Below are 8,665 nucleotides of genomic sequence, written 5' to 3'. Positions count from 1 at the left end.
TACAGTTGGTCCTAGGAGGTGTGTGGCCTGTATATATACTTCTAAAAAGCTATCCTAAGAATGATAAAGGAGGATACTTGAAATATCAAGCAAGAACTTGTCATAAAAATAAAAGCGACAAAACCATGTGGCAAAATATAATGGTTAATACTAGGTTGAATGGCAGAATATGTAAAATTGAAGAGTGAATATCTAGAATATTTTAGTGAAGCTAGAATATCAGGTCAGGGAACTCTATACTTCCATAAAATATCAGGGAGAAAAAGTTGAAAAATATGAAAGAAATGTTAAGCAGTATGGAGACTGACTAGATTTGATATAATGAGAACCACGAACGAAAGAAAAACAGAGAGGAGGTAATATTTTAAGAAACAATAATCAAGAATTATGGAAAAATTAAAAATTAAAGACTTCAGATTGAAAGTATGCATAGAGAGTCAAACAAAGTTATGAATAGACACCACATATTACAGTGAAATCTAACAAAGAAGAAATTCTAATGCCTTCCAGAAGCAAAACCAAAACGAAACAAAAATCACAATTAAAGAAAAATCCTCAGCATTAAAAACGGTAGTTGTCATTTTGTGGCTTCTCAACAAATAATAATTAAATAAATAAATCTGATTTGTCAATAGCAGGACTGATTACAAGAAGAAAATGTAATACTGATAAATAATATTTGTATGTATTTATGGGGTACATGTGATATTCTGATACATGCATAAGATGTGTAATAATGAAGTCGGTATTTAGGATATGCGTCACCTTCAGCATTTATCATTTCTTTGTGCTGGGAAAATTTGAAATGTTCTTCATGCATAGGATATGTAATAATCAAGTCAGGGTATTTATAATATCCATTACTTTGAATATTTTTCATTTCTTTGTGTTGGAAAAATTTGAAACGTTCTTTTCTATATGATTTTGAAATATATGATATATTGTTGTTAACTGTGCTATCAAAGATTCAAACTTATTTCTTCTATCTAACTGTGTGTTTGTACTCATTAACTAGCCCTTTTTCATCACCCTCCGCACCCTTCCCAGCCTCTGGTAATAATCATTCTATTCTCTACCTCCATAAGATGAACTTGTTTGGCTCCCACATCTGAGTGAGAACATGCAGTACTTGTCTTTCTATGCCTGGCTTATTTCACTTAACATCATGACCTTCAATTACATCCATCTTGCTGCAAATGTTGGTATTTCATTTTTTGTTATGGCCAAATAATATTACATTATGTATATATGCCACATTTTCTTTATCCATTCATCCACTGGTGGACACTTAAGTTGCTATTGTGAATATGGCTGCAATAAACATGGAAGTGCAGATATCCCTGTGATATACTAATTTCCTTTCCTTTGGATAAACACTCAGTAAATGGGATTGCTGAATCATATAGTAGTTCTATTTTTAGTTTTTAGGCTGAGTGTGGTGTCTCAATGCCTGTAATTCCAGAATTTTAGGAGGCTAAGGAGGGTGGATCACTTGAGGTCATGAGTTCAAGACCAGCCTAGCCAACATGGTGAAAGTCCATCTCTACTAAAAATACAAAAAAAAAAAAAAAAATTGGCCAGGTGCAGTGGCTCATGCCTGTAATCCCAACACTTTGGGAGGCCAAGGTGGGTGGATCACCTGAGGTCAGGGGTTTGAGACCACCCTGGCCAACATGGCAAAAACCCGTCTCTACGAAAAATACAAAAATTAGCTGGGCATGGTGGCATATGCCTGTAGTCCCAGCTACTTGGGAGGCTGAAGCAGGAGAATCGCTTGAACCCAGGAGGAGGAGGCTGCAGTGAGCCAAGATCATGACACTGCACTCCATCCTGGGTAACAGAGTGAGACCCTATCTCAATAATAATAATAATAATAAACAAACAAACAAACAAAACACACACACAAAAAGAAACCCACAAAAAATTATCTGGGCTTGGTGGTACACACCTGTAATCCCAGCTACTTGGGAGGCTGAAGCAGAGAATCGCTTGAATGTGGGAGTTGGAAGCTGCAGTGAGCCAAGATCATGCCACTGCACTCCAGCCTGGGAGACAGAGTGAGGGTCCATCTTAAAAGAAAAACAAAGAAAGATAATTTTGCTGTATATAGTATCCTAGACTGAACAGCATAAAAAATGCACATTCACAACTGTAAAAAATGGATGCCAGGTGGGGAAGAAACATATGTGTGGGTTTTAATAAGTTAGGTACAAACACCAGGAGAATAAAAATAGGATGTATACTATTCAAACCAGAAGAAAAGACGTGATTATTCCATGGAAACTCAGAGAAGAAGACTAAAAGAATCATGAAGTATGGAAAAGAGAAAACACAACCCTGTCTCAAAAAAAGAAAAGAAAACACAAAATGAGACCTATTATATCATTTATCACAGTAAATGTAAATGGGTCAAACTTATCTATCAAAAGGCTGAGAATCTCAGTTTGAATTAAAAATAATAAGTGGCCTGGCGCGGTGTTTCACGCCTGTAATCTCAGCACTTTGGGAGGCCAAGGTGGATGTATCATGAGGTCAAGAGATCAATAAGACCCTTCTGGCCAACATGGTGAAACCTCGTCTCTACTAAAAATACAAAAAAAAAATTAGCTGGGCGTGGTGGCGCTTGCCTGTAGTCCCAGCTACTTGGGAGGCTGAGGCGGGAGAATTCCTTGAACCCGGGAGGCGGAGGTTGCAGTGAGCTGAGGTCATGCCACTGCACTCCAGCCTGGTGCCTAGTGACTGAGTGAGACTCTGTCTAAAAAAAAAAAAAAAAAAAAAACCTAATAAGTTAAAAAACAAAGTGCAGCAATATTTTTTTAAATAAAACATACATTGGAATTCAAGCAAAACAAAAATATTAAAATCCAAGTTATTACAAAATATATACCAGCCTAATATGAACAAAAATAGCCAGATAACAGTTATTATTAATAAAATTATACTCAAGATTCAAAAAATCATAATGAACAAAAAACGACATTATATTGTAAAACTTGAGGAGAGGGATGGCCTACTGTATTTGATCATATTTAAAATTTTTCTATTATTTCTTCCTTCCTTCCTGATGCTCTGTGATACTTTCATTTATTATGTTCTTTTTGTTTAGAGAACTTCCTTTAGTCGTTCCTTAAGGCTAAATCTATAGCAACAAATTCTTTTAGTTTACATACACTTGAGAATGATTTGATTTCCTCTTCATTTCTGAAGGATAATTTCACTGGATACAATTCACAGTTTGCAGTTCCTTTTTTTTTTTTTTTCCTTCAAGTTGACAGCACTTGAAAAATATGCTATTTGTTTCTGGCTTTCATGATTTCAAACACGAAACCTGATGTCATCGAATTGGTGTTCCCCAGATGTAATGGAAACATTTCTCTCTGCTGCTGTTAGTAACTTTTTAATCTTTCGTTTGCAGCATTTTAATTATGAGGTATCTTGTTAGGAATTTATTTGACTTTATTTGGGGTTTGTTCAGCTTCTTGAATCTGTAAGTATATGTCTTTCATAGTTTGGAACATAAACGAAATTTGGGAAATTATCTTCTACTATCTCTCTTTTTCTTTTTGAGACGGAGTCTCTGTTGTCAGGCTGGAGTACAGTGGCACAATATCGGCTCACTGCACCCTCTGCCTCCCCCGTTTAAGTGATTCTCTTGCCTCAGCCTCCCGAGTAGCTGGGACTACAGGCATGTGCCACCATGCCCAGCTAAGTCTTTTTTTCGTCGAGATGGGATTTCACCATGTTAGCCAGGATGGTCTTGATCTCCTGACCTCGTGATCCACCCACCTTGGCCTCCAAAGTGCTGGGATTACAGTTTTGAGCCACTGTGGACGACCTACTATTTCTTTAAATGCTCTCAGTCCCACCCATTTTTTCTCTCCTGAGACTCTGATGTTAAGATTGCTGGATCTTTTGTCATTGTCCCAAAGAAAGGCCCATGAGGCTGTGTTCATTTATTTTTAGTCCATTTTCTTTTTGTTGCTCAGATTGGGTAAATTCTAGTGGTCTCTCCTCAAGTTCTTTGGTTCTATTATTTGTCATCTCCACTCTACTATCAAGTTCATCCAATGAGTTTTAAATATTTTAGTAATTGTGTATTACTAAATAATATACATTGTATATTACTAAATGATATAATTTTCATTTGGTTCTTTTTTGTAACATTTCCCTCCCCTCCCCTCCCCTCCCCTTCCCTCCCATGTTCAAGTGATTCTCCTGCCTCAGCCTCCCGAGTAGCTGGGATTACAGGTGTGTGCTGCCAAGCCCAGATAATTTTTTGGTGTTATTTTTGTTTGCTTCTTTGTTTTTTATTATTATTATTGAGACAGAGTCTCACTCTGTCACCCAAGCTGGAGTGCAGATTTTTTATTTTTTATTTTTTCATCTGTTTTAAGAACATTTGCAATTTCTTTTTTTTTTTTTTTTTTTTTTATCATCATTATGCTTTTGGAGAACCAGTCACAGATTTTTTTCTTTTTTTCTTTTTTTTTTTTTTTAAAGAGAAAGAGAGAGAGAGAGTGGGGAGGAGGAAAAAGGAAAAGAAAGAGGGAGAGAGAATGGGAGTATTGCTTTCTTGCCCAGGCTAGAATGCAATCCAGTAATGGGTATTGAAAACCTCTTGTATACTGATAATTATACTCAACGATGTAGTCAGGAAGGAATAAGGGAAGAAGATAACAAACAAACAGCCAACCAATATTTCATCCAAACCCATGAAATGCCATGCAATTACTGAGGAGTGATTTACTTCCAACCATATAGTCACCCTTGGAATAGGTGTGAGGTCGTAATGTATGTTTTGTGTATTTGAAGTGGAGAGCTCCACAAATGTTTACCAAGTCTACCTGTTCCGGGTCTGAGTTCAAGTCCTGAATATCCCCGCTAATTTTCTATCTCGTTGATCTATAGAATCGTTAGCTATTCTTATTACATTGATCCCCCTACCATTATGTAATGTCCTTCTTTGCCTCTTTTGATCCTTGTTGCCTCAAAGTCTACCCTATCAGAGGCGAGAATTGCATCTCCTGCTTTTTGTTTATTTGTTTATTTTTACTCTCTGGTTGGTAAATCTTCCTCCCTCTCTTTGAGTCTTTGTGTATCGCCGCATGTGAGATGGGTCTGGACGCAGCACACCGATGGGTCCTGGCCTCTTATCCAATTAAAATATATATAAGTTTAATACTGGCGTTTGATGCTAGCTGGCTGTTTTGCCCATTAGTTGATGTAAATTTTTCATTGTATTAATGTTCTTTGCTTTTTGATATATTTTTGGAAAGGCTGATATTGGTTGTTCCTTTATATGTATAGTGCTTCTTTCAGAAGCTCTTGTAAAGCAGGCCTGGTGGTGGTGAACTCTCTAAGTACTTGTTTGTTCGCAAAAGATTTAATTTTTCCTTCGCTCATAAAGCTTAGTTTGGCTGGATAGGAAATTCTGGGTTGAAAGTTCTTTTCTTTAAGGATGTTAAATATTGGTCCCCACTCTTTTCTGGCTTGTAGGGTTTCTGCTGAGAGATCTGCTGTGAGTCTGATAGATTTCCCTTTGTGGGTAACCTGACCTTTCTCTCTGGCTGCCCTTAGTATTTTCTCCTTCATTTCAACCCTAATAAATCTGGCAATTATGTGCCTAGGGGTTGGTCTTCTTGAAGAATATCTTTGTGGTGTTCTCTGTATTACCTGGAGTTGAGTATTACCTTGCCTTGCTAGGTTGGGAAAGTTTTCCTGAATGATATCCTGAAGAGTATTTTCCAACTTGGATTCATTCTCTTCATCACATTCAGGTACACCTATCAAACGTAGATTAGGTCTTTTCATATAGTCCCATATTTCCTGGAGACTTTGCTCATTCCTTTTTATCCTTTTTTCTCCAATCTTGTCTTCTCGTTTCATTTCACTGAGCTGGTCCTCGACTTCTGATATCCTTTCTTCTGCTTGATCAATTCAACTGTTTAAGCTTGTGCATGCTTCGCGAAGTTCTCGTGTTGTGCTTTTCAGCTCCATCAATTCACTTATATTCCTCTCTAAATTGTCCATTCTCGTTAGCATTTCGTCAAACCTTTTTTTAAGGTTCTTAGTTTCTTTGCATTGGGTTAGAACAAGTTCTTTTAATTCACAGAAGTTTCTCATCACCTACATTTTGAAACCTGCTTCTGTTATTGGAACACACTCGTTCTCCGTTAAGCCTTGTTCCGTTACTGATGAGGAATTGCGATCCCCTGTGGAGGGAGAGGCATTCTGATTTTGAGTATTCTCTGCCTTTTTAGGCTGGTTTCTTCCCTTGATTATATATTTATCCCTCTGTCGTCTTTGTAATTACCGACTTTCTAACTAGGTCTCTGAGCGGACGTCCAACTTTTTGATTCCCAGTGCCGAAATCTGAGCAATCCACTGCGCCGGCCAAGACAGCGGTGTTAAGGTTGATGGTGCCTTTCTGCCCAGGAATCTCTGGACTCTGCACCAAGAACTGCCGCTTTAAGGCGCCAGCAAAACCGCCGTGCTGGCCACAAGAGTTGCTCTGGCGACCCGTGGAGCTCCTCCGCTGGGAATCTCCTGGTCCGTGAGCTACAAATATTCGTCTGAAAGTGTGGCGTCCTCTCGTTCTCTGCACTTTCACTGGGAGCTACGTGCCTGAGCTGCTAGTGATCAGCCATCTTGGATCTCTGTCCTGCAATTTCTTATTGAAACTGTTTTTTATGGTGGCTGCTTTAAATCCTGGTAAGATGATTTCAGAATCTGATTCTTCTCAGTATAAGCATTAGTTGATTGTTTTTTGTCTTTCAAGTTGTGATCTTCCTATTTCTTGGTGTGATGGGTGATTCTGGATTGATTTCTGGATATTAAGAGACTCTGGAGTCTATTTAAATCTTTAATTTTAGAAGATTTATTTAGGTTTAGAATATAGTATCTAGGCCTTGGTCTACTTTTTGTGGTGGGCTGTGCTTCCAGTAACTATCTAGTCTTCAGAGCCTTTGTGGCACTATTGTGGTCTGCTCTGGGTTAGCTACTGGCCCCTGTTAGTGTTGCCTGAATGAGTGGAAAGAGCTTGTCCAGGCTGGGCCAAGGTGGAGAAAGAGATTCTCCAGTTCATGTGGAAGTAGAGTGCTTCCTGTATGGCACCCTCTATATAGTGGAATTTCCACCTGCCTGTACTAACCAACCACCTGGCATTGCTAGGAGTGTGTGTGTGTGTGTGTGTGTGTGTGTGTGTGTTTGGGGTGGGAGAATGGGGATTCCCAGGTCTGACTGGGCTAGCGATTGCTGTGGCAGGATCCCCTATGATGGTAATGTCCATCCACCTGTTGTTCTAGATGGGAGAGGAGAGTCTCGGGCCTAATGGGATCTCCTCTGGCTGCCTATGGTTAGTGAGGTTTCCAATCAATCCCTCCAGGCTTACCTGGTGTTGTTAGTGGGGCCCTTGTTCCACTGGGGGAGGAATAAGTCTATGTGGGCCATCTTCTAGTGCTAGGCTTGGGGTTATAAGATGCCCTACTAACATGATGTTCCTCCAGTCCTGGGGTCTCCCTCTACCCAGTCCAATTTCCTTTTTCTTTCTTTTTTTTTTTTTTTGAGATGGAGTCTCACTCTGTCACCAGGCTGGAGTGCAGTGGTGCAATCTTTGCTCACTGTAACCTCCGCCTTCCAGGCTCAAGTGATTCTCCTGCCTCAGCCTTCTGAGTAGCTGGGACTACAGGCATGTGCCACCATGCCCAGCTAAGTCCTTTCATCACACCTAGCCAATTTTTGTATTTTTAGTAGAGATGGGGTTTCACTATCTTGGCCAGGATGGTCTCGATCTCTTGACCTCGTGATCTGCCCTCCTCAGCCTCCCAAAGTGCTGGGATTACAGGCGTGAGCCACTGTGCCGGGCCCCAATTTCCTTTTTCTACCTGTTAGAATTCTTGTTTGTTGTTTCTAGTGTTCATAGTAAACAGCAGGAAGGAATGGAGAAAAATATATCTACAACACCTTGTTTGGACACATTATATACTTATAAAAGGAATGTGAGATCAAGAAGATATATTGACTGACAGAAAAATCAATAATTGTAGTAGGAAAGTTTTACATAATCCTCTGAAAAACGGATATATCAAATAGACAAAAGGAACGAGAGCTATAGAAGTTTCAATAACAGGATTATGAATCTCAAGATAACAGACCTACATGCAACTTTGCATGTAACAAACAGAGAATATACATTCTTTTCTAGCACACATGCATTATTCAGGAAAGTTGACCATATGCTAAAACACAGATGACTCGTCGATGAATTTAAAATAATTCATATACATCTATACCACTATATATAGAGAGAAATACAATGTAAGTGACATATGTAATTTTAACTTTTAGTCACTATATCTTAAAAACTTTTTTAAGAGGTGAAATTAATTACATAAACATATTTATTTAACTGAACATATCCAATATATTTTTATTTTACTGCTCCAGGACACATACCTCTGGACCAGCCAAGCAGCTCTGTGCTTTTGTTGCAGGCCTAAGTAACAGCCCAAAGGCTTTGCCTAGAAGACATGCTCCCAGGACAGCCAAGCAGCTGCACTTCTGTGTCCAGGGTCTGAGAAACAGTGCCACAGGCCACCACTGGCAGGCACCCTCTAGGCTGGCCAGGCAACAATGCATTCGTGTCCCCATTTAGAGTTAATAGCCC

Source organism: Aotus nancymaae, unplaced genomic scaffold, assembly GCF_030222135.1.
Source record: "Aotus nancymaae isolate 86718 unplaced genomic scaffold, 86718_ANA_hifiasm-v0.15.2.pri h1tg000018l, whole genome shotgun sequence".
NCBI lineage: Eukaryota > Metazoa > Chordata > Mammalia > Primates > Aotidae > Aotus > Aotus nancymaae.
This window is presented reverse-complemented; position numbering follows the sequence as displayed.